At 39.0% G+C, this 26,253-nt stretch overlaps 1 protein-coding gene across 1 annotated transcript in view; it reads right to left on the minus strand.

Annotated features, from left to right (window-relative positions):
* Positions 1–26,253, minus strand: part of Vsig8 (V-set and immunoglobulin domain containing 8) — a 154,543-nt gene that overhangs the window by 45,033 nt on the left and 83,257 nt on the right. The window lies entirely within an intron of this gene.

Consider the following 26,253-nt stretch of genomic DNA (forward strand, 5'->3'; position numbering starts at 1 on the left):
AAGAGAGCAGACATGAGGATTCCTTTGGATACAATAAAGTAGCAGTTGGAGATGGGGTTAGAAAAGAGTCAGCTCTCACAAAAATAAAGCAAGTTTTTCAACCAAAGGTCCAAGGACTAGGAAAGTAAACTGAAAGCAAAACAGTGAACATAATGAATCTTACATAAAACATGTTTTTCTTTCCAATAACAGCCATTCTGTTTGTAATATTCATCACAAAACATTGTCAAACAATAGTATGAGAGAACTCTCTAATGCAATGTGCAGTGATTTATTTACAGACCATTCAGGCTCTAAAATTAAATCAATTAATTCCTTGTAAGGAAAGCTAAGAGCACTAGTAAAATTACCAATAAACTTAACATTTAAACTAAATTATCAGGATTGCCTTAGAAAGCCTCGTATGAATTAGCATCACTTACTAGTCTCAAAATTTTTCTAGTGGAAAATAGAAAATTTTACATAAATACAGAGAAAGTCTTATCTGTTTTGCTGTTGATATTTACATGGTAAGTTTGTCACTGCAATTAAATATAGTCCTACTCTTATATTATTATAGTTTATATGATGAATGAAATCATTACTAATATTGATAGACTACATTTCTATTCATACTAAACATGAATTCTCATATTAACCCAATTAATGATTACAATTTGGGGTAGGTACAACATTATCTCCATTTTACAGATGAGGAAACTGAGGTACTGAGGAATTACCAGATTACAGTAAAGTCTTTGAAAGATAGTATTCCTTACGCACAGAAAACCCCACAGATGATTCTAATCATTCCCAGCTGATAATGCTGAGAGAGAAGAAAATGCAAGTGAGAGTACCTTGATGATGCTCTTTTCTTTTAATTTGGAAACTTTTATTCAACCACATGAGTGAGTAGATGAGCAGTCACACCCAAGGTTCTACTCTTAGAAACATGTAATTTCCTAAACAACAGGACTCACACTTTAATCTCACACTGGACAGCACGAATTATGTAGTCAGTTCTGATTTACAATGACAGTGAACCTGAAGTTTTATTTCTTTTATTTATTCTTTAAAACTTGCTTTCTCTTTGAGAATATGATTTTATTGATAAACAAGGTCTGGCTGCAAAACGTAGAGTTCTGACTAGTAAGGAGTACTGGGTGCTGCCATTTAAATTGTAAATATTATAAGATCAAGGGAGTTCAACTCACATCTTTTTAAATGGATACGTGAAGAAATGGGATCATCTGATCCCCAGCTAGTTGCCACATTCAGAAATGAGATGGTTGTCATGGGAATGCATAATAGCATGTTTATCTGGATTGAATGTGAAGTCAGAGTCAGGCTTTTCTGACAAAAAAGAAGCTGATTTGACAATGAATAGGAGCATTGCTCATTAGATACAATAAACATATATCTTAGCTTTCCCAGGACAGTCATGGCTTATGCCCATCGTCCTGGCATAATTGGTAGTCCATAACCATTAGCTTAGAATTTCCATAAATTATCAAGTGAAATTCATACGTCTAATACTTTGACTCCCCCTTAAAAATAGCATATGATAAAGAAATGTAAAGGGCACATTAAAAGTAACACTTAATGTTCTTAAGCCTTTCTAAGTCTATCAGGTTACACAGTCACCGCAAACAGGCAATAAATCTAACTAAAGGTCACTTGATAAGTCTTGATACAGTATCTTTATCATAATTCAGAGAAACTGAAAATCAGGAAACAAATTCGTTTACAAGTCAGGTGACTTCTTTCATGTCTATGTTTCATCAAATATAAGGAGAACCTGATCAGCTGATAATGTGCTATATACAAATTTTAAGATGGAGAATTTGTGATATGAGGTACACTGGATTCCCAAGAATTAAGCAAATGTACTCATAAAGCTTAGTATGATCCTATCTACTTATTTATATGATCCTAGAGTTTCTCAGACACCATATTTTTAAAAGAGGAAGCCTGGAAATCCAGCTTGTCATTGCTCTAATACTCATTTACAGATATTTAGACCTAAAAAAGAATAAAACTAGTCAGTGAAAGGCTCTGATTACAGAAGTATATTCACATAGTCGTGAAGTGTCTCCCGACAAAATACCTGCTAATCACAGAGTGGGAAAATGCAGCTTTCTAGTGGAGAAGCTTTCAGATATCACATTGGTTCAGGGATAACAGATTCACTGGCAATGGGACAATTCAATTTGTGTATGTACAATAACCAGATAGATAAACCAGTACCTGCCATGTAATATCACTATCAAAATGCATACCCAGATTCTAATCATGAGAAATTATCCAACAAACTCCAGTGAGGAAGCCTCTGCAGTGTAACTGACCTGTAACCTGCAAGATGTCAATGTCGCAAAGTCAGAAAATCTAAAGAACTCTTTCAAGTTGAAGGATTCTAAAGAGGTTTGACAAGCACGTGTTCTAGAGTGGGTATACTTACTATAAAAAGATATATTTGGAAAATTTGATGAAGTTTTAAGAAGGTCTGAGGATAGGATGATGCTAACAGAACAATACTAATTTCTTGATTCTGATTGGTTGGGCTAAAGTCATAGAGAAAATTATCTTGTCAGTAAAACCTATACATCAAAGTATTTTGTTTTGGTTTTCATGTATGCCTGTCACTAAAACAAAGACCTCAAGATGCGTATTTTACAAAATACAAATAACATAGGTGTGTTTCTTGCAGATCTGAAACCTGGGAATCTCAAGATCAAGGTGATTGCAAGTTTGATATCTGGAGAGAGCCCAGTCTTTCTTTCCAAGATGGTGATCTGAAAGCTGCATCCTCAAATGGTGGAAAGAAAAATGGGCAAAAGAACCTAGCAAGTTCCCTTTAGTCCTTTCATAATAATAGTACTCATGAATGATTTAATTAACTCCCAAAACCCCACCACTTAAGACATTGGGTCTTAGATTCCAGCACACAAATTTAGGTGAGACACACTCAGTAGCAAAAAAATAGAGCATCATTTTGGCAACTTATTAAGTGACTCAGAAAACAGAAAATTCTCTGAGTTGTTTTTATAACCAGATTACTCTTATAAAACCAAACAAAATCACTTCCTATGGCTCCCTCATTACTCAAAAAATGGCTAAAGTCCTGACAGTGCCAACACTGTCCCTCAACAATCTCCTTTCTCTTCTCTTACACTTTATCTTGAAATTTCCCCCCTTACTCCTCTCCAGCTACACTGGCCTTCCTGCTTTTCCTCCAACTCAGCAGGCACAATCCCACATCAAGGCCTTTGCACTAGCTCTTCCTGGAATGCTCGTTCCCAAAAATCCGCCTACTCAATTCCCTTATCTTTTTCTAGTCTTATTTCAAAGGTCATCATCATTTCAGAGGCAATTACGACCACTGGTACGATTCCAGCATAAAATATATGTTGCAATTTAACTGCCATTGCAACAATGTTGGGAAGAAACTTTAAGAGGTAAATGAAGGACTCCACCCTTATGAATGAACTAATGCTATTATTTCAGGAGTGGGTTGGTCACTGCAAAAGTAGCTTTGTTATAAAAGCAAACTCTTTTCATATGTCCTACCACTCTGTCTTTTGTTTGCTTTCTATCATGTGACCCCCTCTGCCATGTTACGACACAGCAAGAAGGTCCTCAGCAGATGGAATCCTTTAGTCACAGACTTCCCAGTTTCCAGAACCGATAACCTTCTTCACAAGTTAGTCTGTGGCATTCTGTAAAAGAGGCTAGAAAAACCTTATTTTTAAAAGTAAAATGTTAAACTTCTTCCCACACTCTTGATTCCCAAGTCCTATTCTAGTTGCTTTGCTTCTCTTTTTTCTGAGCATTTATTCCCTTCTTCATAACACATAATATAAATGTATTTTATGTGTATTATTTATTGTCTGTATCTCCTACTAGTAGATAAGCTCCATGGGGAAGAGGAACTTTTATTTTCTTTGTTGACTTATCCCGAGTTTTTGGAACAATATATGGGCATATAAATATTCATGGAATAAATTAAAGATCTCCAATCTGGGGTAGAGCATAGGATGTATTTGAAATATTTTGTAGGTTTTTTTTAATTTCTCAAAATAAAACATTGGACTTTTTAAAATAGGATGTAAAGCACAGAACTTCTATTTCTGCCAATATAAGACTGAAAAAAAGATCCAAAGTATAAAAGAGTTAGAAATTCTGGGCTACACGTAAAAGCATACCTTTAAATACATAGTTGAATTACAACAAAAGCAAAGGAAAGTCCTAAGAGATTAAATAAAAATGAAAAAGCTACAGCAAAAGATAACAGGGTGTGTGGTTATCTCACTTGCCCATGTCTTAGCTCAGGGATAGAAAACAAGAACATGTGCACACAGCAGTGTGGAGGGGGAACTGAGATCCAGCCCTAGAGAGAGAGAGAGAGAGAGAGAGAGAGAGAGAGAGAGATGCCTGTGCATGCACATGAATCCAAGACTATCACAGGGCTACGTCCTCAGATAGTTATAGACACAGAAAAAGCGTATCCTACACGTTACTGAAATCAGCCTTGGTAAGAAAACTACACTAAATTCAAGAACTAGACACCTAAATTAACAATTATTAATGAAAAATCTTTCAGAAAGGAGAAGAGAAAGCTATTGGCCCAAGTGGCCTCAAAATTCAAGCAAAGCTACCCAAGAGTAGAGTAAACCTTTGTAAACTCCCTACCATAAAATTTAATCCTCCCAATTACTTGAAGTAGATGGAACAAATTACTTTTCCTTCAAATTAGTGAATTCCAGAATCTAGGGAAGTGCTTTAAAAGTAAAAAAGTACATATATAAATAAAAAAATAAACATAACCCTCAAATTCACAGGCGCTACCAAAGGCCCACAGGAACCAACTTAAAATTTCCACTGACCAAAGGTGAGTAACAGATAAAACAGTATTATACTCCAAAGTAGAGACAGCCATGGTCCACATTAATGTAAAAAAGTAGGGGAAAAAGATGAATACCCATGCAGAAATAGCTTACATACACACTCCACCTTCAAAGAGATGAATTTGCAACGAGAGGGATTTACCCTCCCGCTCTGAGGTGCGGGCTGTGCAATGACTTCCTTACGCGAAATGCAGAAGAACTGTATAGCAAAGGTAGGAGGGAAGAGCACTGTAGAATAGAGAAACCTGACAGCGTCTGCCTCAGCCAGTGGGCAAGGTCAAATCAACAGTCACAAATGGTGCTGCTAACGAGCAGGCTTCGTGTTTCTTGATGAAAATGGCACGTCACCTCTGTGATCTTCCTACTGAAAACCCAAACTCCAGTGTAAACACGAAAAGACTTCAGACAAATTCCAACAGGCAAGCATCCTACACCCAACCACACTCTTCAAAACTGTCACCAAAAGCAAGGAATGTCGAAGAAGCGGTCAAGGCCACGAGGAATGTAAGGATCCCTGACAGCTAAGTGTATGACGGTCGCTTGCGTGTGGTCCTGGAAGAGAAAAAGAGCATTTGATTAAAAATTAAGGAAATATCAATAAACTATAGACCTTGCCTAATAACTTATCAATTCATTGTAAGTTCATTAATTATAACAAATTTAGAACGTCATAGCAAAGCATTTGTAACAGGGAAATTGTCAGGAAGAGGAGTGGAAGGAATATATGAAGACTCGCTCGCAAACTTTCTGTAAATCAAATTTTAATCTAAAATATAAATTCTACTATACAGGTAGGGATTATAAAAATAAATAGAGCTTAACAATGAATATCTACCATTATTTTATCACAACTGTTAAACTGGAACAAATTTCTACCTTTAAATCCAATAAGAATTTACAGGAAATAAGTAATCTCACAATTCATAAGGGTTACATTTCAAAACCCCCAGTGGACACCTGAAACCACAGACAGCTCTGAGCTATATGTATACTATGTTTTTTCCTATATATGTCTATGATAAAAGTCAAGAACATTGATCTTTTTACTTAGTGGAAGTGTTCTGTGGCCTTTCTTGCCAGATTATACTTTGGGATCTTATTAAGTAAAATTAGGATCATTGAATGTAAGTGCTGTGATACCCGACGTCTATCTAATAACCCAGCAAGCATACATAGTGTGGGCACACTGTAAAAAGGGATGGAGGATGCAGGTCCTGGCAGAATGGAGCAGGATGGCATGAGGTTTCATCAAGCCACTCAAAATGGTGCACAAAAAACTTACAAATTGTTTATTTCTAGAAATATCCATTTCATATTTTCAGACCAGAGTTGACTGTAGGTAGTGAACCATGCGAAGTGAAACCACAGATAATGGAAGAGACCATATACAGCATACAAAATTGTGTTAAAAGATGCCGAAGACATCCAATCACAAAACGATTCAGTTTCTTCAATAAACTGCAAGAAAGAAGTAATAAGTAGGGAACAAAAGAGTTTAGGAGACATATAAATTAGCCAGATGTGAGGACCTCATCTGTAGCCTGACAAGCAAACTTCATCTTCTCACTTTGCTCACTGTCTCCTGGGCTTGCTGGGCTCGCCCACGAAAACTGTCTGCACCTAAGTTCATGTCTCAAGGTCTAATTTTGGAGAAACCCCAACAAAGATATCACTTATAAACACAGTAGTTATATATCCCCCATACAATCCTATAATAGCTTACTATACAATAATTGGATCTATGTATGTTAATATGGGATCTCAGAAAACTTGCTAAAATATTACTCTCTTTTTATAAATGAATTAAACGAATGCATACATATGTGCTAACATGCAAACAATAGTTTTTCTGGACGTTTGCATAAGCAAACTAATTGCGATTACGGCTTGGTAATTTGGTAATGGAAATTTTCCTTTGGCCAAGATCCTGTTGTGCTGCAAAGCTGCTTATAAGGCTGTGAGAGACCTGACTTGTGGTATTCATTAATTTTCATTGTGTGAATACTCCAGACCACCATGTCTGATTGTGAGCTACCTGTGAGTAACCACTGGGTCTTGTGACCCAACAGTAGAACATCTTTACCAGTGGGTGTTCAGAAGTGTCACAATTTTACATGCTGGTTGAGTTTCTTTAAGTTGTGCTTTGTAATAAATTTTACTTAAAAAGAAAACACGTGCTAAACTTTCCATTTGCAGTTCTTGGTTGCACATAGCCTTGGAAATAAGCCCAGGTCCCCAAACCCTGGCCGCAAAGGAAATCAGTCAGCAGTGATCAAGATGAAGGAAATGTGCTCTTTCTGTCTCTTCCTTTCTGAGTTCTCATAAGATCCCGAGTTCACGAACAACAATAAAAGAATGCTAGCGTGCAATGGAGTCTCCTATGTGTACCTCCTTGTACTCTTCAGTTTATAACAATAAAACACACCAGAAAGTGCGAACATAAACAGGAAGACAAATGAAGAGCACTGGGAAATGTAGACAGGGACATTAAAATTTATGTGTCCATTTTTGTGTCCCTGGTCATTCTTGAAAACTTTCTCAGAGCTGTTTTCTTTTAGAGTGCCTACTACTGCCAGATAATAAATCAAGTAATTCTTGAATCTGCCCTAATCCCCTTATGGTTATTCATCAAAAAGTCTGTCTTCTTGATTACAAAAAGATTTAGTAGAAAAGAATATTTAATTAGAAATCTAGAAACTAGCCTTATCATTCTAACACAGATACTATGGTGCTGTAAAAGTCTGAACAGTCCACTTAACCTATTTGGGCCTCAGTTTTCCTCATCTGTAAAATAAGAACTGTGAGCAATAAGGTTTCTGAGAACCTCTTTGGTTTGATAAAACCCACAGTTGTATTACTTCTAGTGCTTAAACTCTCTCAAAGAAATTCATTCCTCTCAAGAACTCAGATCCTCTGAAAAGTCCGTAGGTCAAATAGAAGGGTAAGGGAAGAGCCAGCGCCTCCGTGTGGCCCGCAGAGGTACAGCACCAGGGCCTGAGGCAATAGAGAAACCAGTTCCTGCAGGTACCACAGGACCTCCAGGACCACAGCCTGCACTTGGGTAACATGCCATCAGCCCACCAGCCCAGGACATTAGGACTGAAAACCCTACCTACGGGCAGAGTTAATCCTTCTGCAACACACTTCCTGTTTGAACTCCATAGAGTTCTTCGTAAAATACTCACTGAAGTTTTCTGGTCCTACTCCCAGATCATCTTTATCTGTCTCCTCAAAATGCTCTTTCTTTAAAACCATCCTCGTGAGGGTGCTTTCATGCATCAAAAGCAAGCAATATCTGAGCGTGGCTCTGAGTCACATAGATACAAAAGAGGAGCATGGAATCCTCCTGACTCTTGTCAAGGAAAGAGAGTAGATGAGAATACCTAAAGGGGAATGATACTATTACCTTGGTCCCTGGTGGCTAACTCTTACTATGGCAAGGCCAGAGAAAATTCAGGTATAGGAAAAGCCAATAGGAGCCTCCCCAGCCATAGTTTTAAATGTCATAAATTATCAGTTGACTCTTTACAAAGCCGAAGAGTCATTCCCTTGAGTCAGTGGGAGAAAGGAAACAGCCAGCGAAGGTCATTTCCTCTAAAATCAGAGGCCCCACTCTGTCACTAGGATTGTTAGGGAGCACAAATCCCTAGAAATAATCACAAAGATATTCACATCGCTTTTCAGAGCATAAAATACCTCTTTGTACATCACCTAATCTGATTCTCACAACAACCTGAGTTGTTGTTGTCACAGGAAAAGACATAATGGGGGATCAGGAGCTCTGCACGCAGGCCTGGCCTCTCCTACCCCCAGCTCGTAACTTAATGGAGTTATTTGTCTCAGGGCTTAGTGTTGTCTGTCTGTGACAAATAAGGAAACTGAGGTTCAGGTAAACTAAGCGATATGTTCCTATCCACAAAGAACAGCACAGGAATGGACTGAAAAGAATGAAGACTTGAAGCAGTGGCGTCTTTATTATAGGGTGTAGTATTAACATAGCAAGGATAAAATAATATACTAGGATACCGTAGGTGAGTGGAAAAGACAACAGGTTAAGACAATGCAAAATCCATCGCTGAAAAACTGATAACGGGTTATCGATTAGAGAAATTATTAACTATGTGAATCCTCACCCAAGTGGAATCTATAAAGAGAAAAACTAGAAGGACTCTGACTCATATATGGGACTTTTCCTAAGTCCCAAATCTGAAAGACGACCTTGAGCAAAGAGGTCATAAGCCCCAGGCTCTGAATCCTAGCAGGTGGTCAAGGCCTCCCAAAAGGAGTCACTCAGACCTACCTGTGGCTTTTCTGGATACTTCAACCAGTTATGAAGGGCAAAAGCCTAGAAGTTGAGTCCAGGCACTCAAGAGCTCCTTGTTTAAAATAATTGCCTTACATTTTTATGCTACTGCTACTGCTTAAAGGTTTTAAATCATGCCTGCTAGCTGTAATGGGACAGGAAGATTTTCATGCCTAAGTAATGACTCCTCATCTAGCAAGTTCTCACACTCTTCTCCAGCTTTCGCTTTTCAGCCTGAAGAATTCTTGGTGGAGAAACCATTTACCTCAACACTAGTGCTCCCATTGCTAAAACCTGGAGAAGTTTTCTTCAAAAGCAAGAGGGACTGAAACCAGAGGAAGAATTCTCTACATCCATGCCCTCAAGCATCCTGACAACAGGTACAATGGAAGATAAAGTGGAGACGGGAGTAAGCCAGGGCCTCTGCTTCGTTCCTCAAGAGGTGACCACTCACAGCATATCCCAGCATGGTGCCCTACTCACTTACATCCATCTTTCCCTGCCTGCCTTCCAGCTGTAGTCTCAAAGAACTAGAGTTTTGTTTCTTCTGGAATGTTAGAAGGAAAAATGCAATCAAGAAAATAAATATTAATATGCAAATGTTATTCCAATCCAGCTGTCCCCCAGTATGCATGGGTGATTGGTTCCAGGATTCCCTTTTGATATCAAAATCCATGGATGCAGATCGGGGATTTAGCTCAGATGTGTAAGTGCCTGCCTGGCAAGTATGAGGTCATGAATTTGATCCCCAATACAAAAAAAAAAAAATCATGGATGCTCAGATTGCTGTTTTTTTATAAAATGGCATAGTATTTGCATATAATCAACATGCATCCTTCTATATACTTTAAATTGTCTCTGGATTACTCATAATACCAAATACAATAAATGTTATACAAATAGTTGTTATTCTATGTTGGGAATATTGATGAGAAAATAAAAGCCTGCACATGTTCAGAAAAGATATAATTTTAAAAATACTTTTATCTGCTGTTGACTGCATCTGCAGATAAGGAACCCATATCCATGAAAAGCCGACTGCACTATCCTTTGGGAAGCACAGTGGATGCAGCTCCGCTTTACATTAGGAAATAGCAATGGCTGTCAGTAAGACCCCACCCAACCTCCATGCAGCAGAAGTAATCACTGAAACATGATTTGGTGCTGGGCCAGAGGAGGGAGAACCATTGGTCCTGGTCCAGGGAGCTGCACCATCTGACTCTCAATTCCAGTGTACATCTTGTGTTGTACAGATTTAGCCTCTTCTCATTAACATTTATAGAATGTGATTTATGTACCTCAGAGAGTCTGATTCATTCTGCTTTATACAACTGCATAAGTCAAAAGAAAATGCGGAGATTCATCTTGGCATTTAAAAAAAAGACAGCTATTTCACTTATGCACCATCATGGTCAATTGATAATTTACAGAGCACATGTTGACTGAAGGGGATGATAAACATATTCATAGCTAGTGTGGGCTCCACTGAACAGAGAAGGACAGGTCAGTAAGAACTACATTCACATGTATTAGTAAATATCCAAATATAGGAGCTTAAGAAAAACTAAAGGCTCACTTTCCTACATAAAAGAAATCCAAAGAGAGAAGACCCATGAAGTAGTATTACAGTTCAACAGTTTTTAATGACCCAGGTCCCTCTGACTTATGACCAACCATTCTTATTATGTAACTTCTATCCTTAAAGCCACAACTGGCCATCATATTTGTTTTTAAAAACTCGATGGAGAGATGAAAATGATTCAGCCTGAGGATGCCATTCCCTTTTCTGGAAACCTTCCCAAAAGGTTGTCTCACCCTACAACTATTGCTTAAATTTCACTGATGAGTTAATCACATAATCAAATGTAACTCTAAAAGAAGGTTGGAAAAGTAACCTGTGGGCTGTGCATGTCACAACCTTGAGTAAAGCCAGAAGTTATTTCAAGAAAGAATGGAAAAGCAGATACAGAGTGGGTAAGGAGCAGGTGCCATTGTGGTTCCAGCCAGCATGAAGTCAGTGAGCTGGGCTGTCATCTCTGAGGTGATGAAAGGTGTGTCTCTTTGGTATGAGTTTAAAAGGAAGTGAGAAACAAAGTCAGGTGTGAGATAAACACCTGTGAGGGCTCAGGGAGACAGTAAGGGCTTGGCACAGTTAGTCTGGGCTCAGTTGCATCATCATCATCACTAGATCCTAGGAAAGTGAAAAGTGTAGAGAGCCCGTATTGTCCTAGTGATGTTGTGAGGGTTGCACTGTTACTGCAGATTGGGGAGGGCGGGGGGGTGTGATCTCATTGTCTGTTTGACCTGTAGCCATGAAATTTCACAGAAGTCTTTATCCACACTTGGCTGCTTTAGAGCGTCAGATCCTAAGGACTATTCAGCGAGGTCAGAGAAAGTTGGGAAACTCCCTTAGTTCCTGGATGAAGGGACCATGCCCATCCTGTATCTACATAAGAGGTTCATAATCAGCATCCACCTTCATCAGAGCAGGTGCTATATCTACAGATACAGGTGACTCCTCTCATCAGTTCCAAGTTGGGCTCCACTTTGCGATTGTCCTCCTATGGCCAACTTTCCTCGGATTAGCAGGCTTCATATATCACAGCAGGCAGGTTTATACACCTCGATCCAAAGCCAGAACTGCTAACAAATTACCTTGACATGTTGATTGCTTGCCTTATCTCACCCTGGAGGCCTCCAGAGTCCTCCTTCACATCACCACAAACACTTCCAATTACTGCCTTGGCTTATCAGGGACAATTTTCGTGGTGTTCTCTTCTGCTGTCCATGACCTTGACTGTCTGAGTGATGCATCCTTTGTGGTGTTTCTACATCCCTCTTAGACATGCCCCTGCTTATCTATCTCTCTCTCTTCCTATACAATATGTTTTACTGCCACACAGACTTGGCTGGTGGCCTCTATTGCATCATCCAGTGCTGTCCCTAAAGCAACTCTAGAACACCTATGGGTGGTCTCTGTAAGATTTCCAGTAACAGAAGGCCCAATGCATTGCTTCATCAAACTTCTTGAGTTGCACAATGGAAGGAAATCATTACTTTCTATTCTAAAAGGCAACAGAGAATTTCAATATACACAAGGAATGGAGCACTGTTGATCATCCAGTCCATGCCAAGCTAATAGCAGGAAGGAATAGCTAATGTGTCACATGATTGCCAAGCACTGTTGTGCCCCACCTGAAATTGTTTGATTTGGGCTAGAAATGTGGTAGACAGCATGTTCTCAAATCATGAGCTTGTAAGAGATGGTGATGACCCTTCAATTTTTTGCCTTAATCAGTTAAAAATGTAGAAATAAATTCAGTGTTGAATTCTTAGGAGCAAGTGCCTGAAAAACAAAACAAAAAAAAAAAACTGATATTTGAGAGCTCACCATTTCCTATGATGCATTCTTGGAAAATTATCAGGAAGTAATCATGAGCTCATTTACCCAAGAGTTACCCAGAGCTGAATACTCTCAACATACCTGAAAGACAAAGTACCACTTTTTGCTGGAATTGAATATTCAGTCTGCCTTTCCCAATCGAGGATCTTGATTGGAGTTAGTTATTTTGGATGTAGAAATGCTCTTCCTTTAATAAAATCCTACTGAGATAAGTTAGGAGTTCACACCGGTAAAGTTACTACAAAAATCTAGTTCCCTGTGGGAAAACTGACTTTTGTTCACTTTTAGAATGAAGAAAAAAGTAGCAGAAATTATCACCCATGAGTTTTCTATCAAATTCCCTGCATAAGGGGAATATATCTGGGCTTCTTTGGAGAGGTGATCTGACCCCAATTTTAGGACACCATAGGAACTCAGTGTAAATTTGGAACATGATGTTATAGGTCATAAAGGCATAGTTAACAACTGGGAAGAACAATTATTATTTTCCCTTAATCACAAAATATTTCTTCTGTTCAAGCATTCTTTGAACTCCTATCACATGTAAAATCAAGTCCATGATCAGAAAGACCACGCAAATTGCACCAGATACTAGATGAAGATGTAAGACTGTCAGCCCCTTCAACAGCCCACTTGTTTACCTGGATGCTCAATGAGACTGAGCCTCCTTATCAGATCAGGACTGATGGCGATGAGACACACCAGAGCTAGGATGGGAAGCCAGGTGGAAAAACCAAACTAGTCTAAGCATTGCAGGCAGGGACTAGGAACAGAGAAAGTCAATAGGGCTCAGAAAGCCAGATGAGCAGCCGGGAATTCAGATGTATATCAGGATTCAAGATCAAAATTTAAAAACCAAGCCAGCAATTAGAAACCAGGAACCCTGCAAGCACTGAGGAACAATGCAATTCGAAGTATCAGAAATAAAGTCAAAGCTGGGCCTGGTGGCACCACCTATAATTCCAGCACTCAGGAAGGCTGAGGCAGGAGCATTGTTGCAAGTTTGAGACCAGCCTGGGCTACAAAATGAGCCCAAGGCCAGCCTGCACTTCATAGAAAAACTCTGTCTCAAACAGCCAAAAAAAATCAAGTTAAAATTTCAAAACAGCAGTGCAAAGTGCTATTAGGACAGCCATGAAGCACCTGTTGAAAGGATGGTAAACTTAACCCTGTGGGAGCAGATTGAGACCATTCCAGGTTGCACAGGTAGAGGCAGAAGACTCGTATTAGAAGACACTGAGTCAAGTGACACTGATACAGTGCCTGGAGTCATCAATCTCAAGGACTTGTCATGGTCACTCTGTATAGTGACTGACAAGGGTCAGAACTGACAGCCAGTAAGTAGCGCCCATAACACATCAGGATTTCAGAGAACCCAGCCAGGGAAACTGGCCACTAAAGGTCAAGGGTAAAATGAAAATTGACAAATGCTGCCATGACATTTACCCATCCCTTGGTTAAGGCTATTTTCCACCCTTTATCTGCTGGTCCTCAAGCCCCAGAAACTTCATGCTGCCTCTGCCTCCCAGATCCTTCCTGGGAGATAAAACACTCACATTCTCCAGTCTCCCATGCGGAAAGTGTGCCTCTCTCTTTTTGGAAAACACATCACAAATGCTAAAAGAAAAGCAGGTGTATCAAAGTAATTCTACCTGAAGAATAAACGGTGCATATGATTAGGAGCTTTAAAGGTACCTGAATTCGAAAAGAAAAACTAATTAATACAAAAGTACCTCTGTAGAATTCTGCCCTTTGCACTCTAGAGGGGCAGGAACTTAACTTAAAACTGTCTGCTACAAAAATTACTTAGACATAGGACTAGAATTATAGCTCTTTTTTAAAAAGTTGGTTTTCCTTCACAATAAAAAAAATATGTACTAATCGAGACTTCTAAGGACTCTGTTTAAAGGCAATAACTGTCTCATCTTCCCTATCTCCCTTTTTTAATCAGATATGGTTCTAGGAATAAACACAGACAATTTGAATTTTAATGATTTCCCAAAAATGATACTTGACTATATAAAAAAAATGCAGACATTTCAGTTTTCTAGGACAAGAGATAAGTTATTGCAGAGGCTCCTCTGCACCTTGGAAAAAACACATGAACTGAATATCTGTTGGGTCTGTCCTTTCTCACTCCTGCTCCCAGATGTGATACAGATTCTGAAGAGTTCTTGTGAAAATTAAAAATCACACGTGTGAAGTGGCTAGCACACAAGTGTGGCACATCATTGGTGTTGATAAAGAGTAACAAATGTTAGTACTGTCTCACTTATCTAAGAAACATGCAACCATCTTCCATTGTAAACATATTTCTATGCAATTAAATGATGAAGAGCATAGTAACAAAAGCATCTAGTGCAGGGGTAGAAATTCCATGCTAAGAGCAGAAAACTGGGCAACAATCCCAGCCTTATTAGAGTTAGTATAAGACATTTAACTTTTCAGGACCTCGGCTTCCCCATCTCAAAAATAAAGGTGTTGAAGGTAAAATAACTTTACTCACTTTAAGGTAACAGTGTCTCTGTCACTATTCATCTTCCCAAGCAGAAGTTCCTGCTGAGTGTAGTGTAAAAGCTTATCATCCTAACCATTTGGGATACTAAGGCAGGAAAATAACAACTTCATGGCCAGCCTGGACAGTGTAGTGGGATCCTGTCTAAAAACAAGCTAGGAGTATAGCTCAGTGATAGGAAGCTTGTCTGGCAGGAGTTCAATCCCCCGTACCAAGGGAAAAAAAATATTGCCCCTCTCTGGAGGCAATCTACGCCTATATGATCAGATATTTTCTGAATACCTCTGCATTCATTCTTCCATTTAAGAGTTCCACTGATAGTAAATCTTGATTGTCAGTTAGATTGGCTTGAGAGATACCTAAGAGATAGGTGCAGTGTGTTTCTCAGAGTGTGGGAGTCATGGGAGCATGACCTTGGGGAATATATCTAGTCCCTGACTTCTTCCTCTTGGGCTCAGCCCCTGCCGTCTGCTTCCCTGACGTCGTGAGTTGAACAACTTTCTTCAACCATGCTCTTCTTACCTGATGTTTCTACTCTGCAGTCAGCTGGCCATGGACTGAAACCTCTGAAGCTCTTCAACAAAGGAAACTTTTTGTAACAGTCAATATTTTACTAGAGAAACAGATATAGCACCAGATATACAAATGTATATGAAATTATAGGATCGGGCCAGGGATATAGCTCAGCAGTACAGCAGTTGCCTGGCAAGCACAAGTTCATGAGTTTGATTTCCAGTATCAAAAAAATTTTAAATTTTAAAAAAGAAAGAAAAAAAATTCTAAGATTGGCTTATGATGATCAGCAACAGAGTTGGATGAGGAAGCATGCAGAGAGTGTCTGCACACTGGAGGCTGAAGGATTCAATCCAACATCTGGAGTTCACTGCAGTGTCCCATGTGAGTCTGTATCAATAGGCCAATGGATTTGTGATGGAAGGCTGAATAGTTTATGCTGGGAGACCGAAGAGAATGCTGGAAGCCAAAGAATCCAAGGCAGGAGCCAAAGAGTGCACAAGGAGATGACATTCAAACTAAAGGTGAAGACTAGAGCTCCTCTGAAGAACATAAGTAGGTTCATTCTTCCTCATTTCCCCTTTATACCATCTAGGTGATGAACCACCCTACGGTGGATCCTCTATACTCCAGAATGCCGACAGCTGCCCTAGGGCAGGTCCTCTACACCGTAGGGTATAGAATTGCTGAGCCAATTTAGTCAAGCTTCTAAACTTCTCAAGTTGACACAGTCAATCAACATTACACCTTTCCTCCTTTAAGTTGCATGTGTCAGATACTTTGTCACAGCTTGAAAAGTTGATAGGTTCAGTCCCTAACCTTGCCTTCTCATCTTTGGACCTTGCTCAAGTGCACAAATAGACTTAGATTTCTAAGAGCAGATATAAATCTCACCATTGACATAGACTCATTCTGAGATCTGGGATAATCTGCTTAACTTATCTGCACCTCAGTTTTATTCTTCGTGAAAGTAGAAAAAGTAACAGTCACCTCATTGAGTTTTTGTGAGGATTAAATGAAACATATATCTGAAAATGCTTTGTAGACTATAACAGTATTGTGCAATGTTAATATAGCAACTATGATTATTAGTGATTTACACTGCTGGAAAACTCCCTATGAAAAGCAACCCAAGAAGTTGGATTCTGAGTGAGCACACTTGTGGGTCATCAACCTAGGTTCTTGCCTCTGAACTCTCTGTGCCCAGAAGAACCAAGCAGAATAGCATTGGACTGTGATACAATCAGATATTGATTCTGGTTTTGCTAGCTGAGAAGGGAGGTTTGTTTAAACTTTCACTTAGAGTCAAGTGACAGGAACTGGTTTTAATGGCCAGGAAAAGATTTCATCCCATTAGCAAAACACCACCCATATGATCTGAGGTTTTTCTATTTAAAGAGGCAATTGCAGAATTTCAGGCGACCCACCTATTACTAATTGTAACGTATCCATCAATTTCTGGAAAGAACCACAAAGCTGGCCTTACAAAGCTACACACTTAAGTTTTGCTGGGCATGAGACACCAGCCTCTTATGGTCACAAAGAGTCTGCCAGACATATGAGGTAGTCTGACAAGAGCATGCCACGGGGCTCCCTAAGTGTCCTGAAATGCCCTGTTCATAGTGTCATATGACATCGTAAATTCTCTTTCAGAATTTTCTCCTCCATACAAAAGTCTAAAAGCTATTTGTTAATAAAAGTGTTTAAGCAGTTACTTCATAATATAGTCCCGTGTTGAGATTTCTATTTGAATAGTCAGCTATGTAGATGCCTAAATTATTTTCTTTTTTCTCTGTGTGTCTCTGTCTCTGTCTGTCTCTGTCTCTCTGTCTCTCTTTGTCTCTGTCTCTGTCTCTGTCTCTCTCTTTCTCTCTCTCTCTCTTTCTCTCTTTTCTTCCCACCTACATGTGTAAGTCATATGCCCTTGGATAGGGCAGAACCCATAAACAGAAGAGTAAGCAACTACTCATATGGTGTAACTGGAGACAAGTCACAATCCCCACTGCCCAAAATATCTTCTTCACCAAATGCCACGGTGCCTGAAATCCCAGTGTTAAACTCACTGCAGCTAATCTTCTGCTTTCAATTCTCTCACAGTGACTGCACATGTAAATCGTATCCACCCAGCCCTGGTTCAACATCACTGCAGCCTTTAAGATCCCCCAGGTGAAAGTGAGCTCTCATTACGTTTGCAAGTTTTAATGTGTACCTCTTTTATGATAAAATTTGTACCCGCTTTGTGTTTAGACACATGTACTCTCCCTGTCAGGTATAACCTTGAAATTTCATTCCTCAGCTTGGTCTTATTTATCTTTCTACTACTCAGCCATCCCCCACGGGACCAGACTCAGAGATGACACTTGGTAAAGAAGCGCTCTCTGCACAGTGTGTGCCCTGTGGGTGAAGGATTGTGAGGCACAGCTTCATCTGGGCTGAGATCTTGCCATCCACTATTTCGGTTTACTTTAGCAATCCTTTCATTTCTCAGGTCTCTTCCTAGAAGATAAAGCCATTGCAGAGTTTAAAGTGCCAGAGCTCTCATAACCTTCAGTGCTAATCCACTAGATAATCTTGCACCTTATGCTGTTTCTGCAAAGACTCAATGTTATTTGCATTCAACTTATGAAGAGAATATATACTGAAATGAGATTTTTAAAGCTAAAGAAGAAAAAGGAATAGTAAGGTAAGGACAAACGAAGAATAAATACACCAAACTAAATTTTCTATGATCTCATTTACTTAGAAAGTAGATGCACAGATTCAGGGTTGAGCTTCCTAGCAACCAAAGCAAAAAAAAAAAGTATTAAAGTAAAACTATATTGATGTCTCAGAATAGTATAGCTCTTCCGGACATTAAGATCCAAGAAAATGGTGGTGGTGGACTTGATCCTCAAAACAGCCCAGCAATGGCTGCACCAGGGAATTTCATAGAGCTATTTTCTGCAGTGTTCTTTCACACAGAAATGTTCCAGTTATCTGTTGCTATATACAACCTCAACAGAGAAGCTTGAAATGATAACTTACTTATTAATATTTCACTGAGGACTGAAAAAACTCAGCTAAGTTTTTGCTCAGAGTCTCTTACAAAGCTGTAGTCACAAGGTGGCTGCGTCAGGAATAATCCAAAGCCTGCTGGGAAGTTCTCAAATAGCTGGAGGCTAGAACAGCTGGTCCTCTTCTGCTGTCTCTAGGTGATCTTTCCACATGACTCTTTAGCTTAGTAGCATTAGAGCAGCCAAAATTCTTATGTGGGAGTTCTGGCTGAGAGGGAAAGAGCTGGGCAGGCTTTATTACCTGCTATGACCTAGCCACCAATGTCACACACCATCACCTCTGCCACAAGCTATGTGCTAGAAACAAGGCACTGATACCAACTTATGTTCAAAGTAAGTGTAAATAATTTTGATTAGAGTGCACAGGGCTGGGAATTTAGCTCAGCATCCTAAGTGCCTGCCTAGCAAGCGTAGAATTCTAAATTCAATCCCCAGAATAAAAAAAATTAAAAATAAAAGAGTGCACAGGGAGAACATGTTTTAAAACCAAAATTACTAACAAAGTAGAAATTTGTAATTCCAAAAGTACTATCTGTTTGAAAATCGAACAAAGAATAGCCTGATTTGACCCAGGATAGAGCTTAGATTGTCGAGAGTTGTGCTGTCACATATATCATATGTGACATAAGTGGCTTTTTAAATTAATTCTCTAGACTATAACTTATTATTGCTTAAAGTTTTTAAATAAAAATTTTAAATATTTCTATTTTAATAGCCACATTCCAAAGGCTTTACAGTTGCACATAGCCAGTGACCGTCAACTTGGGTTGGACAATTAAAAAAGATTTCTATCATCACACAAAGTTTCATGGGACAGTGCTGATCCAGAATACTGAAGAAACAATCTGGCCCTCAGCCGTCAGTCTGAATTGCTTCCGCCTCTAATTAAGACATTGTTAGGCATTGGTCAGAAAAGATGTCCAAATTTTATGACAAGAGTATAAACTACATGAAATCCACATTGCTAATACACCTCAAAAATCTACAAAGCAGGACTAGGTTCATCTCCCTTAAAGAAAATAAAGAACCCTAACCAAAACTCAATTGCCTGGCCACCTCCCCTGTGTGGAGGTTTTCAGGTAAGTCCTGCCAGCAAGACCAAGATTTCCTTCAGACACTGTCCCAAAAATTATTTCCTCAAAAAAAATTATAGGAAAAAAGATAAAATCAAAGTTACCAAGTTTATTCACTCACTCTTTCATTTAACTTATATTTACTGAGAAGACACAAATACTATTTGCTTTGTACCTGGAAAAAATATTTGAAATAGATTTTACTAGTCCACAGACTTGAGAAATAAACAAACAAATGTCAGTAATGCATCCAAGAAATGTCTGTTTTAAGTAGCATCCTTTTCCAATGAAACCTCCAGTGAAAAATGGTTATAAAATTCACCCCTAAGTAGCTGAAAAAGTTAGCTTGATATATATAATCATTGACTAGAAGCCAGTTAAATTGCAAATATTATCTGCCAAATTTGATGATTTTGAATTTCAAAAATTTGAATTCAAGACACTGTTTCCCAGTAAGATAAAGAGACCATTTCTGGTTAGTGACAATAAAATTATATCACCAGCATAGAGAATAGTTATTTTTATACTTCTTATAATAAGGATGCATGCAGCTACATCATGCACAAATTGTTTCAAATCATTAAGATACAAATTAAAAAGAAGAATTGGAGGAAGAAGCAGTGGCAGAACACCGTTCAGTTTTTTAAACCCTAGAATTATTACCTAACTAGTTACCAGTCCATTCCCAGAAACACTATTTGTGGTCTAAGCTTAGATGATATCTAAGCATCAGTTATCCAATCTAGCAGCCCAGCTGCCCTGAATATGCTGCTTTATCCTTCCTAATCCCTCTCCACCATTCTGCACCCTGATCTGTGCTTTAGGAAACATGCTTGTAGGAATCTTCCCACCCACTCCTTTCTGGAGAAGTTCAGCCAATGGGAGATAGTAAGGGAGGTAAGAGAAGGAGAAATAAGGAATTAGACTCTCTCTCTCCCTCGAGCTTCCTTGTTATATCTACCACATTGAGAGCAACCCTTAACCAAAGGCTATAACTCCAGTCAAACAGCATTCTGAATGCAATTTACTGCCTTCCAATAACCCTTCACTTTTTGATCATTTGAGTCTTTGAGTTGCAGATTTTCTCTGCTATTGTTAGCCAGAGGTTCTGTATCACCCACTACTGAATTTTCTGAACCCTCCCTGTATCTCTGCATATTGTTCCTTTTATTAAGTTATTCAATGTGTGTGGACTGTTTCTGACGAATACTAAAGATGTATGAGTTCATTACTAATCTTTTATGCACAAAAATCAAGGAACATTCAGTTAAATGTATAAGTAATCTTAGAGTTCCTAAAGGGTTTTCTGAACTCATCACAAACAGTTAATAATGCAACCTAAAAAAAACATCTAAGTGCAACCTCACAAAAAATATCGGTCCAGTAAAATATCTGAATCTTCTTTATGAAACACTGAAATGAAAAGCTCAACAAATGATGATTATGATTTGATAGAGAAATACTGTCTTTAAAAAAAAAACAAGAAATAGGGGAGTTTAACTAGATAAATTTAATGAATACAAAATAGCCCCCAGTTAAAGCAGAGATGGAGCAGTTCGGGTGGGAAAAGTCTTTAGAAGCTACTTTATAATCAACAGTATTACATGAGGAAGTAATACCAGTGCCCAGTCAGAACAGAGGTTTATTATCCCAAAGATCAAAGCAATTGTTCTGGAGTTAAAGACCCTAAGGCTGCCTGCTTCAGTGAATGAATGGAAATCCTTAAAGTTGGGTAGATCTGCTTTCAAATCTCCAAGTTGAAATCATTTACAAAGTGGAAGAAGTAATATTTCCAATGTGGGGTAGTTGTGAGGATTCAAAAAAAAATGACTGTGCTTAAATAAAAAAGTATCATACCTGATTCGTTAAAATCATTAGCAAGTGGAAATAAACAGATCCAATAGAATAAAACCAAAGATTTTTATTCCAAAATTAGTGGAAAATCAGCAAGCAGATCCAGGGAAAACAGTGGAAGAACCGATTTATAAATTATCCCCTGGTATCACATGGGTCATCTACATTTTGAGAACCTCAGTAATGGATGAATCCCCATCTGGAGGGAATTTTCTTATTCTGTTTCCTAGAAGGTCAACTTTTCTTCTTCTTCTTCTTCTTCTTCTTCTTCTTCTTCTTCTTCTTCTTCTTCTTCTTCTCCTTCTCCTTCTTCTTCTTCTTCTATCATTTCATGTTTCAAGGTTAATTAACAGTTTTCCCAATACACCATAGTGATCATCTCTTCCTACTGCAAATTAACTGGGAGCCCAAAGAGTCCCAGTGGGTATGGACGGAAATTGGAACTTCATTTGCATCTCTGGTGCCCATAAGTTCTCTGGCACCCGGTTCTAGAGAGGTATGGTGTACAGTGTCCAGTTGGAGCCTCTGCTTGCTACTTTAAGATCATTTAGGTGATGAAGCATTGCTTTTACACACACATTGACCATATCCAGAGCCAGAGGTAACCATCCTTTCCTCCCAAAATGGATACCTCCCTTCTTTGCCTTGGGTTATACCAGGGTCCTGTCCCTAAATTTACTTGATTAAATTCATATTTAAACATAACAGTAAAAGACAAAGACTCTTCAATAGGGTCATAAGGAAATAGGACTAAAGATGAAGTATATTGACAAGTAGGAAGTAGGTTCCAAAGATAGAGATAATACACAATGTGGTAAAAGCCAAATCAAAGCCAATATGAGGGACCTGAGGAGAAGTCAACTAAGACCTTCTGCCCTGTACCTGAAGTTGTTTTATAGATCCCTTAGCCCTATGATCTACCTGATTTTCCTGATCCTCCCAACCATGTTTCCAGTAGACTCCTCCAGGAAATGTTACATGGTGAACAGAACAAATCCAAGTAAAAATGAATCAACACTCGCTACGTACCCGGCATCATGCCTCATAATTTTTTACACATTATCTCAGTTAACTGATACTCACCCCATAAAGCAGACAATAAATCCCCATTTCACAAGTACAGACATAAAGACGCTGAGAAGTCAAGTTACTTGCCCAAAATTAACTTGTAGAATTAGTATTTGCGCTAGATCTTCCTGTTCATAGCCCATTTTCATTCCATTCTGCTACATATTAATCAAAGAGTTGCCCATTCATTATTTAACATCTTTACATATAGCTCTGAGACCCTTATCCTTACTTTGCTATCAGGTCTTCATCCTCTACACAAAGCTATTAAGGGTGAGTATCAGCGAATTTTAGCAATCTGGCTAGCCCATTTGTGTATAGCAGCCTCTTATTCTCTCATTTACAAGCTATAACTGGGTGCTTGACAACAGACACCTGTATCAGCTACCTGTTATTACATAGTAATAACAAATTTACTGGCTTAATCATTTCATTATGTCTCATGATTCTGTGGGTCATTTGGCTGTTCTCCCAAGGATCTTGCATGAGCTCACACACAAGGCTGCATTTGGCTGATGGATTACCTGAAAATAGGATTAGATGAGGGCAGCTTGGGGCAAAGGCCTGTCTCCCCACCCAGTCTTTTATAACAGGCTTCGGAGCACCATGATCACATGAAAACTTCCAGAAGGACAAAATCCAAAGTGGGAGCATATTTCCAAGCCTTGGCTTGCATCACATATGCAGATGTCCCATGACTAGAGCAAGCCATAGAGCCAAACCCAGAATCACTGTGGGTGGTCTACCCAAAGGCATGGAAACCATAAGGTAAGACATAATTCACTAAAGACCATAATCCTAACAATATCATCTCTCTGGTCTCAGTAATTCATATTCCTTGCTTTGGCAGACCCCCAGATCATCAAAGATCTTACTCAATCGTGGCATCAAACTACAAGCCCAGGATTTCCAGAGCGTGATTTTACTCTGTAGAAGGAGTTAGCTCTGCCCTCTGAGACACCATTGCTTTAAGTAGTAACAACCTGTGTTTGAAACAAAGTATATTCTTTGCTTACTTCCTGTCTCGTTTACTCTTTAATCTCTTGTGCACCAGGTAATCTAAACTGATACAATTCCACTATAAATTTTGTGAGTTATTTTCCACAAAAGCTACCTACATACAATTAGTTTTGAGATAGGCCGACATTTTGTCAGCCTATCAACAAACTATGGGAAAATGCTCTTAAAATTCTTAGAAGCCCATCTGTGTACCTGAGACAGTCTAATAGACATCATTTAAAATCCCTCTGGGGTCTCAAAGTCTTATTGCCACACCTATGATTAGATTTGCACCCTAAGGACATTTCTTACTTGGACAATCTTTTGGTCTAGAGAGACTGGAAATGTGAAAGGTTTTTTCCCTGACCTCACACATCCTAAACTTTCCATATTTGCTTTATGTTCTGCTTCAATATGGAGGCATTTCTTCTTTAGCTCATCTTCATCTTTTTACATCCTATTATACATAACTTTTGAAATGCTAATTGACCCCTACAGCATTCTAAATGAACATTTCCTTAAGCCAAATCCACAGGTTCATTAAGTACATTTTCTACCTTCTAAGCTTCTGGGTGTGAAACAATGCCAGTACGTATGATCTGCCCTTTACCACCTGTGGCCGCAGATTTTCTCAGGTCAGCACGTTCCAACGACACTGTACTTTCTGCCCCTAAACCCTCTGTCATATACTCAGTTCTGAGGCTAAGGCCACATAGTTAAGACTTCTGTGGTAGCAACATATGACTTCCAAGTATCAATTTTGAGATCAGTTTTCCACTTCCTTAAAAAAAAATCTAAAAGCTTGGTGACTCAACAATGTACTATTTCTCATGGTTCTGTGAGTAAACTGAGTGATTCTTCTGCTGCTGGGATCACTCATAGAGTTGTGTGCCTTTAGGGAGACCATCAGGGACTTGCATCTGAGGAGTCTTTCAGGGACTGGGCTCAGCTGGCAATCGGGGACCTGACCAAGATTCCCAACTGACTGTACGAGGGGAATGACAAAAGAATGAAATAAGAAACCAACAAATTTAGCCAATAATGGGGGGCTGGGAGGTCAATACCAAAGGATGAGCAGAGACAAAGACACTCCAAGCTAGCCACTATTAGCATACAGGAGAGGAGGTAGGGTGCTTGTTCTGCAACAGCATAGAGGCTGTAGTAGAATGGGCAACTTTAGCATCATAAAGAAAACAAGCCAAGATCCATACCCACACCTGGGTGCTAATCTCACCAAGGGAGAGAAGAAGACAGGCAGAGTAAGGGACAGCCTAGGACACACTGTGTCAGTTTACAATCCCAGGTCCCCATCAGCTGGCCATTTCTACTACATAACATTTAATTCTAGGCTTCTTCATAGCATGGTGGTGTCAGAGTTCCAAGAGGGAAAGTCTCATTGTGTGAGTGTTTAATCAAACCCCTGCTTCCATCTCATTTGTTTATGTTTATGTTGCCTTAGCTAAAGTAAAGTCATGGGGCTGGGCTCAATACTGCACCAGTGAGGCACAGGAATACACACAAGTGTGGAAATTCTGAGGTGTAATCCATCCAAGTCATTTATGCAGTGATCTACTGCAGCACCGAGACATAAATCGAGTGTTCTTTTCTCACTCCAGTGTACAAAACAGTATCCTATTCATCCATGGGAATTTGGTATGTATTTGTTTAACTGAACTGAAGACATAAGAGTTTACAAAGCATAAGACCCAGGAAAGGATAAGACTACAACAACACATAGTATTGAAAATAGATTTTTTTAAAAATCCCTCTAAAACAAAGCTAACTAATTTTTTCTCACCACATTTCCATGCTTTTCTGAATCAAACATCTTTTCTGGGTAAGAGTTTGTAAGGTATCAGGAATTTAAAATAAATGACTACAACTCATCAACCTTGTATTATGGTCACAGCAAGTTGAGAAATGAATTCTACATGAATTTTCAAATTTTTTTTCATCCTAAACAACTGTTTGAACACCTGAGTGATCATACAATGAAGATTCCCCTTGTTTGCACTAGAGAAAAAGAATTAAACAGAATCACTGGCATTTCAAATCCAGTATTTAAATTTTGCTAAGATCGGATGTTGGACTCAATTTGTCTTTCCCATGTGAGAACATAAGCATATTTAGTTTTTCAGTAAAATAAAAAGGCTCAGGAATGTGTTTTAATAGTCTAATAAGACCTCTTCCTATCAGTCACTTTCCCCAGAGGATGTTGGGGTTTTTCATCAACAGTAGTGGGTAATGAAGAACACATTTGATTAATGATAGCTTTCTTGCAAAGATTGAAAAGCCATAAAATTCGGTGCCAAAAGATACATTTTTCCCTTGCTACCAAGTGTGTTTCTAATAACCCAGGTATGTTTGCACTATTTCTCCCCACGCTGCAGAATATCCCATCAACGTGTAACAAGGGGATTTGCTGAGAACTCAATATGCATGCAGCAGTTTTTGTTCTGTTTGTTATCCAGTTAACCCTGTGCGTGGGTTTCCAGTTCTGGCAAATGATGCTCCTACCCAGATCTAGGGGACAACAAGGGGAGCTCCTGAAGCTGTTCTTTCAAACCAAAGGGGGCCACTAACACACTC

This window comes from Cavia porcellus, unplaced genomic scaffold, assembly GCF_034190915.1.
Source record: "Cavia porcellus strain 051 isolate PalLab524CR breed Dunkin Hartley unplaced genomic scaffold, mCavPor4.1 scaffold_7, whole genome shotgun sequence".
Taxonomy (NCBI): domain Eukaryota; kingdom Metazoa; phylum Chordata; class Mammalia; order Rodentia; family Caviidae; genus Cavia; species Cavia porcellus.